Source organism: Hyla sarda, chromosome 4 (assembly GCF_029499605.1).
Source record: "Hyla sarda isolate aHylSar1 chromosome 4, aHylSar1.hap1, whole genome shotgun sequence".
Taxonomy (NCBI): domain Eukaryota; kingdom Metazoa; phylum Chordata; class Amphibia; order Anura; family Hylidae; genus Hyla; species Hyla sarda.
Genome location: NC_079192.1, coordinates 405,633,267 through 405,641,760, shown reverse-complemented (window position 1 = coordinate 405,641,760; position 8,494 = coordinate 405,633,267). Strand labels below are relative to the sequence as shown.

Genomic DNA, 8,494 nt, shown 5'->3' with positions numbered 1-8,494 from the left:
CATCAGCACTGTACACTGCACTGTACACACTGCACCAACTCCTCAGCACTGTACACTGCACTGTACCCTCTGCACCAACTCATCAGCACTGTACACTGCACTGTACACTCTGCACCAACTCCTCAGCACTGTACACTGCACTGTACACACTGCACCATGTAAGGAACCGGCCGGCTTCATACATGACAATGCGATCAGCCATTATACATTGTATTATATATTGTAGCATTATGATAACCCTGGAGAGAAGGGAAGCTCTTGAGTAATACCCAGATCGGGCAGCAGTGCCTGGTCTGTGGCCCCCCTGCTCTGGACCTGGGGGCAGCAGTGCCTGGTCTGTGGCTCCCCTGCTCTGGACCTGGGGGCAGCAGTGCCTGGTCTGTGGCTCCTCTGCTCTGGACCTGGGGGCAGCAGAGTGTTCAGTACTTTCATTTTTCAGACTCACAAGTTTCCTGCTGCACATTTCGATGTGTCTTTACTTCAGCGCAGAGCAGAGAATATACAATATTATATAGGTGGATGGATATACACTGGGGAGACATGAGCAGAGGAGACACCACTGAGCAAGGTAAGACGCCTGTGAGATCGTATATACAGTGTATACAATGTGAGTACAGTATACAGCCTGGTGTTCAGCCCACAGGGGACAGAGGAGCCTGAGACAGTAACCTGAGCTCTGCAGTCAGAAGAAGCTGGGCACTGGGTATATACAGTCCACTATATGACAGTGCCCCCCAGGAAAGAGCCTGCCATCCCATGTATAAGCCATCCTGAGGTCATTCCCTGTATATACCTCCTGCACTGCACAGATATTCCCTGTATATACCTCCTGCACTGTACAGATATCCCCTGTATATACCTCCTGCACTGTACATATATCCCCTGTATATACCTCCTGCACTGTACAGATATCCCCTGTATATACCTCCTGCACTGTACAGATATCCCCTGTATATACCTCCTGCACTGTACAGATATCCCCTGTATATACCTCCTGCACTGTACAGATATTCCCTGTATATACCTCCTGCACTGCACAGATATCCCCTGTATATACCTCCTGCACTGTACAGATATCCCCTGTATATACCTCCTGCACTGTAGAGATATCCCCTATATATACCTCCTGCACTGTACAGATATCCCCTGTATATACCTCCTGAACTGTACAGATATTCCCTGTATATACCTCCTGCACTGTACAGATATTCCCTGTATATACCTCCTGCACTGTACAGATATCCCCTGTATATACCTCCTGCACTGTACAGATATTCCCTGTATATACCTCCTGCACTGTACAGATATCCCCCGTATATACCTCCTGCACTGTACAGATATTCCCTGTATATACCTCCTGCACTGTACAGATATCCCCTGTATATACCTCCTGCACTGTACATATATCCCCTGTATATACCTCCTGCACTGTACAGATATTCCCTGTATATACCTCCTGCACTGTACAGATATTCCCTGTATATACCTCCTGCACTGTACAGATATCCCCTGTATATACCTCCTGCACTGTACAGATATCCCCTATATATACCTCCTGCACTGTACAGATATCCCCTGTATATACCTCCTGAACTGTACAGATATTCCCTGTATATACCTCCTGAACTGTACAGATATTCCCTGTATATACCTCCTGCACTGTACAGATATTCCCTGTATATACCTCCTGAACTGTACATATATTCCCTGTATATACCTCCTGCACTGTACAGATATCCCCTGTATATACCTCCTGCACTGTACAGATATCCCCTGTATATACCTCCTGCACTGTACAGATATTCCATGTATATATTATCAGTTACTGTATGACCATACCCAGTATATACTATCCTTCACAGTATGACCATATCCAGTATATAATATCCTTTAGTGTATACCCAGTATATACTATCTTACAGTGTATTCTCTTCTACACTGTTTGGTAATTTTCAGTATATTCACTGCATAGTCGCTCCCAATATAATTCTATCTGTTCCCAGTATAACTGCACTGTGGAATCAGCACACAGCAGACTGGTCCCAGTCCAGCACAGTATAAATAATGACACTGCACTGTGCACAGTAAAGTATACAGTAGGTCAGCTTTTTATAGCTTGCCCTTTAATACTAGAGGCTCGCATGTACTAGATGACACAGTCCTTCTGTCATTTAACATATCACATCAGTAAAATAGTAATGTTACAATATCAAAAAGGAATATAACATAAGCGGATTGTACAGTATAGTATAAGTTATATATATATATATATATATATATATATATATATATATATACAGTGACCCTCCGACCTACGATGGCCCCGACATACGATCATTTCAAGATACAATGGCCTCTCAGAGGCCATCGCATGTTGGAGGCAGCATCAACATACGATGCTTTTGTATGTCGGGGCCATCGCATAAACGGCTATCCGGCAGCGCAGACTGCTTCAGCTCCCGCCGGATAGCCGTTTGCTGTGCCCCGTGTGGTCCGCTGATGATCACTTACCTGTCCTCGGGCTCCGGCGCGTCTTCTTCGGGATCCCCTGCATCGTCGGCGCTCTCCATCGTCGTCATCACGTGATGGCGGCGATGGAGAGCGAGGATGCAGGGGAAGCAGATGCCTTGCCAGAGCGTCGGGGACACCCCAGGGATGCGGTGACAGCGATGGAAGGCGACATCCCTGGCAGCGGTGACGGTCCGGAGCGGCGGGGACAGGTGAGTACAACTTCCTTTAACAGTGGTCTACAACCTGCGGACCTCCAGATGTTGGAAAACTACAACACCCAGCATGCCCGGACAGCCAACGGCTGTCCGGGCATGCTGGGTGTTGTAGTTTTGCAACATCTGGAGGTCCGCAGGTTGTAGACCACTGTCCTATACTTTACGTTGCACAGATCCCTCAACATGCGATGGTTTCAACAAACGATGGTCCATTTGGAACGGATTACCATCGTATGTTGAGGGACCACTGTATGTATATATATATATATATATATATATATATATATATATGCCAGCCACAGTACATTTCACTAGCCTGCTGTACTGGCACTATTCAGCCCTGAGTCACCAGTCACTGGCATCATATTAGAAGGAATGACATGTGAGTAAGAGTATAACACAGCTTGGTTGGCACTAAGAATCCCTCTGATGCTGCCAGGATAATTATTAATAATTATGTGTACAGTAAGGAGACCTGAGGCAGCATATACGGGATCAGCAACTGGTTCATACGGGTTACAGTTAGCACCAAACTGCAAATGAAGTCTAAATTATTACATGTCAGCGATTTATAGAGTGAGATAAAAAAAAAAAAATGAACATGTGAAATACATTGTACTGCAAATAAATACAGCACAGGTGATATAAAGTGCACATCGCATCACATGAGGTGAAATTATATTTTGAAAATAAATAAACGCATAAGGTGGAATAACGTACATGTGATATAATGTGTACTGCATGAGGTGGAATAATGCACATGTGATATAATGTATACTGCATGAGGTGGAATAATGCACATGTGATATAATGTGTACTGAATGAGGTGGAATAATGTACATGTGATATAATGTGTACTGAATGAGGTGGAATAATGTACATGTGATATAATGTGTACTGCATGAGGTGGAATAATGTACATGTGATATAATGTATACTGCATGAGGTGGAATAATGTACATGTGATATAATGTATACTGCATGAGGTGGAATAATGCACATGTGATATAATGTATACTGCATGAGGTGGAATAATGCACATGTGATATAATGTATACTGAATGAGGTGGAATAATGTACATGTGATATAATGTGTACTGCATGAGGTGGAATAATGTACATGTGATATAATGTATACTGCATGAGGTGGAATAATGTACATGTGATATAATGTATACTGCATGAGGTGGAATAATGTACATGTGATATAATGTATACTGCATGAGGTGGAATAATGCACATGGAATATAATGTATACTGCATGAGGTGGAATAATGTACATGTGATATAATGTGTACTGCATGAGGTGGAATAATGTACATGTGACATAATGTGTACTGCATGAGGTGGAATAATGCACATGGAATATAATGTATACTGCATGAGGTGGAATAATGCACATGTGATATAATGTGTACTGCATGAGGTGGAATAATGCACATGGAATATAATGTATACTGCATGAGGTGGAATAATGCACATGGAATATAATGTATACTGCATGAGGTGGAATAATGCACATGTGATATAATGTGTACTGCATGAGGTGGAATAATGTACATGTGATATAATGTGTACTGCATGAGGTGGAATAATGTACATGTGATATAATGTGTACTGCATGAGGTGGAATAATGCACATGTGATATAATGTGTACTGCATGAGGTGGAATAATGTACATGTGATATAATGTGTACTGCATGAGGTGGAATAATGCACATGTGATATAATGTATACTGCATGAGGTGGAATAATGTACATGCGATATAATGTGTACTGCATGAGGTGGAATAATGCACATGTGATATAATGTATACTGCATGAGGTGGAATAATGCACATGTGATATAATGTATACTGCATGAGGTGGAATAATGCACATGTGATATAATGTGTACTGCATGAGGTGGAATAATGCACATGTGATATAATGTATACTGCATGAGGTGGAATAATGCACATGTGATATAATGTGTACTGCATGAGGTGGAATAATGTACATGTGATATAATGTATACTGCATGAGGTGGAATAATGCACATGTGATATAATGTGTACTGCATGAGGTGGAATAATGTACATGTGATATAATGTGTACTGCATGAGGTGGAATAATGTACATGTGATATAATGTATACAGCAAGAGGTGGAATAATGCACATGTGACATAATGTGTACTGCATGAGGTGGAATAATGCACATGTGATATAATGTGTACTGCATGAGGTGGAATAATGCACATGTGATATAATGTGTACTGCATGAGGTGGAATAATGTACATGTGATATAATGTGTACTGCATGAGGTGGAATAATGCACATGTGATATAATGTGTACTGCATGAGGTGGAATAATGCACATGTGATATAATGTATACTGCATAAGGTGGAATAATGTACATGTGATATAATGTATACTGCATGAGGTGGAATAATGCACATGTGATATAATGTATACTGCATGAGGTGGAATAATGTACATGTGATATAATGTGTACTGCATGAGGTGGAATAATGCACATGTGATATAATGTGTACTGAATGAGGTGGAATAATGCACATGTGATATAATGTGTACTGCATGAGGTGGAATAATGCACATGTGACATAATGTATACTGAATGAGGTGGAATAATGCACATGTGATATAATGTGTACCGCATGAGGTGGAATAATGCACATGTGATATAATGTGTACTGCATGAGGTGGAATAATGCACATGTGATATAATGTGTACTGCATGAAGTGGAATAATGCACATGTGATATAATGTATACTGCATGAGGTGGAATAATGCACATGTGACATAATGTGTACTGCATGAGGTGGAATAATGCACATGTGATATAATATGTACTTCATGAGGTGGAATAATGCACATGTGATATAATGTATACCGCATGAGGTGGAATAATGTACATGTGATATAATGTGTACTGCATGAGGTGGAATAATGTACATGTGATATAATGGGTACTGCATGAGGTGGAATAATGCACATGTGATATAATGTGTACTGCATGAGGTGGAATAATGTACATGTGATATAATGTATACTGAATGAGGTGGAATAATGTACATGTGATATAATGTATACTGAATGAGGTGGAATAATGTACATGTGATATAATGGGTACTGCATGAGGTGGAATAATGCACATGTGATATAATGTGTACTGCATGAGATGGAATAATGTACATGTGATATAATGGGTACTGCATGAGGTGGAATAATGTACATGTGATATAATGTATACTGCATGAGGTGGAATAATGCACATGTGATATAATGTATACTGCATGAGGTGGAATAATGCACATGTGATATAATGTATACTGCATGAGGTGGAATAATGCACATGTGATATAATGTGTACTGCATGAGGTGGAATAATGTACATGTGATATAATGTGTACCGCATGAGGTGGAATAATGTACATGTGATATAATGTGTACTGCATGAGGTGGAATAATGTACATGTGATATAATGGGTACTGCATGAGGTGGAATAATGTACATGTGATATAATGGGTACTGCATGAGGTGGAATAATGCACATGTGATATAATGTATACTGCATGAGGTGGAATAATGCACATGTGATATAATGTGTACTGCATGAGGTGGAATAATGTACATGTGATATAATGTGTACTGCATGAGGTGGAATAATGCACATGTGATATAATGTGTACTGCATGAGGTGGAATAATGTACATGTGATATAATGTGTACCGCATGAGGTGGAATAATGTACATGTGATATAATGTGTACTGCATGAGGTGGAATAATGCACATGTGATATAATGTGTACTGCATGAGGTGGAATAATGTACATGTGATATAATGTGTACTGCATGAGGTGGAATAATGCACATGTGATATAATGTGTACCGCATGAGGTGGAATAATGCACATGTGATATAATGTGTACTGCATGAGGTGGAATAATGTACATGTGATATAATGTGTACTGCATGAGGTGGAATAATGCACATGTGATATAATGTGTACTGCATGAGGTGGAATAATGTACATGTGATATAATGTGTACCGCATGAGGTGGAATAATGTACATGTGATATAATGTGTACTGCATGAGGTGGAATAATGCACATGTGACATAATGTGTACTGCATGAGGTGGAATAATGCACATGTGACATAATGTGTACTGCATGAGGTGGAATAATGCACATGTGACATAATGTGTACTGCATGAGGTGGAATAATGCACATGTGATATAATGTGTACTGCATGAGGTGGAATAATGCACATGTGATATAATGTGTACTGCATGAGGTGGAATAATGCACATGTGATATAATGTGTACTGCATGAGGTGGAATAATGCACATGTGATATAATGTGTACTGCATGAGGTGGAATAATGCACATGTGATATAATGTATACTGCATGAGGTGGAATAATGCACGTTATATAATGTGTATCACATAAGGTAGAATAATTTACGTCACATAATGTATATCACATACGTTAGAATATTGCAAGTTATATATTGTGTACCGCATAAGGTAGAATAATGCATGTGATATGTGTACCACATGAGATGACATAAAGCACATGTGATATGCTGTGTACCACATAACGTAGACTAATTCATGTTTTATACTATGTACCTCATCAGGTTGATTAATACACGTGTAATATAATGGACCTCATGTACTATGATCCCCTTTTCATACTGAATTTAATTCACTTTTCCATCATATTAATAGATGGAGCTTCACATGTCTTTAAACTTTGGCCCAGCATAAATGTGCCAAATTGCGCCAATGTACTGTACACCAAATTGTGCCAAAGTTTTTAACCTCTCTGTTGAAAATGAAAAACCACAGTCTGAAATGACAGCAAAAACTAGGTGAAAATTTTCATAAATGACTTATAAATGATTGTGGAAAAAAAATACAAAAACCATGGCCACATTTCAGGGAAAAAAAACAAAATAACAGAATGGTTAAAAAAAAAAAAGAAAATTTTTGCCAATTGTTTGGCACATGATGTTTATAAATATAGTAAAATGCATTTCTTTATTTCTCTCCAAAATGTACACGGAAATCCAATAATAAATAGCAGTGTTCAGAATGAGGTACTGTAAAATTATGAAATATAATGTGTACTGAACAAGGTGGAATAATAATGCATATACAGTGTTATAACACACGTGTAATATAACATGTACTGCATGACGAAGAAAAATGCATAAGTGATATAAAGTATACTGCATCAGGTGCGATAATACACTATATGCAATTTAAAACATACAGTAATATTTGCATATAATTGACATATCACTTTAGCACAGAAATGCCCATATTATAAACAAATTATATAGTCAACACCATACAATATAATAACAGTATATACATAATATAAAACATGTATAGTTTAATTTACAGTTTACAGCATACTAATGGATATATTATATAGTCAACTCAGCACCAATACAATATAATAACAGTATAAACATAATATATGGCATTTATAGTTTTATCTACAGTTTACAGTATAATAATGGATATATTATATACAATATCCAGCTTGTATTATAATATTGTATATATTATGTAATTTACAGCAATGTGTATATGATTTACCTTTCATATACATGTCACAGTATATGCACATTATATAGCTTAGATCAAGCAGTATAATAATGTGTAGATTACATAGTTAACAGCAATCTGAATAATAATTCATATAAACAATATGTATAAAATGGATATATTACATAGTTAACAG

The 8,494-nt window shown here is 38.5% G+C and overlaps 1 protein-coding gene across 7 annotated transcripts in view; it reads left to right on the top strand.

Annotated features, from left to right (window-relative positions):
* The first annotated feature begins 376 nt into the window (after positions 1-376).
* The window catches only part of WNT7B (Wnt family member 7B), a 248,747-nt gene continuing 240,629 nt past the window's right edge, over positions 377-8,494 (top strand). For 3 of the 7 annotated variants that reach the window (XM_056517507.1, XM_056517508.1, XM_056517506.1), the window contains exon 1: positions 392-568. The gene's annotated coding sequence lies outside the window, so the exon portion shown is untranslated. Of the gene's footprint in view, positions 569-8,494 lie in introns of all 7 variants that reach the window. The other 4 variants (XR_008843215.1, XR_008843214.1, XR_008843216.1 and 1 more) reach the window with 3 other exon arrangements.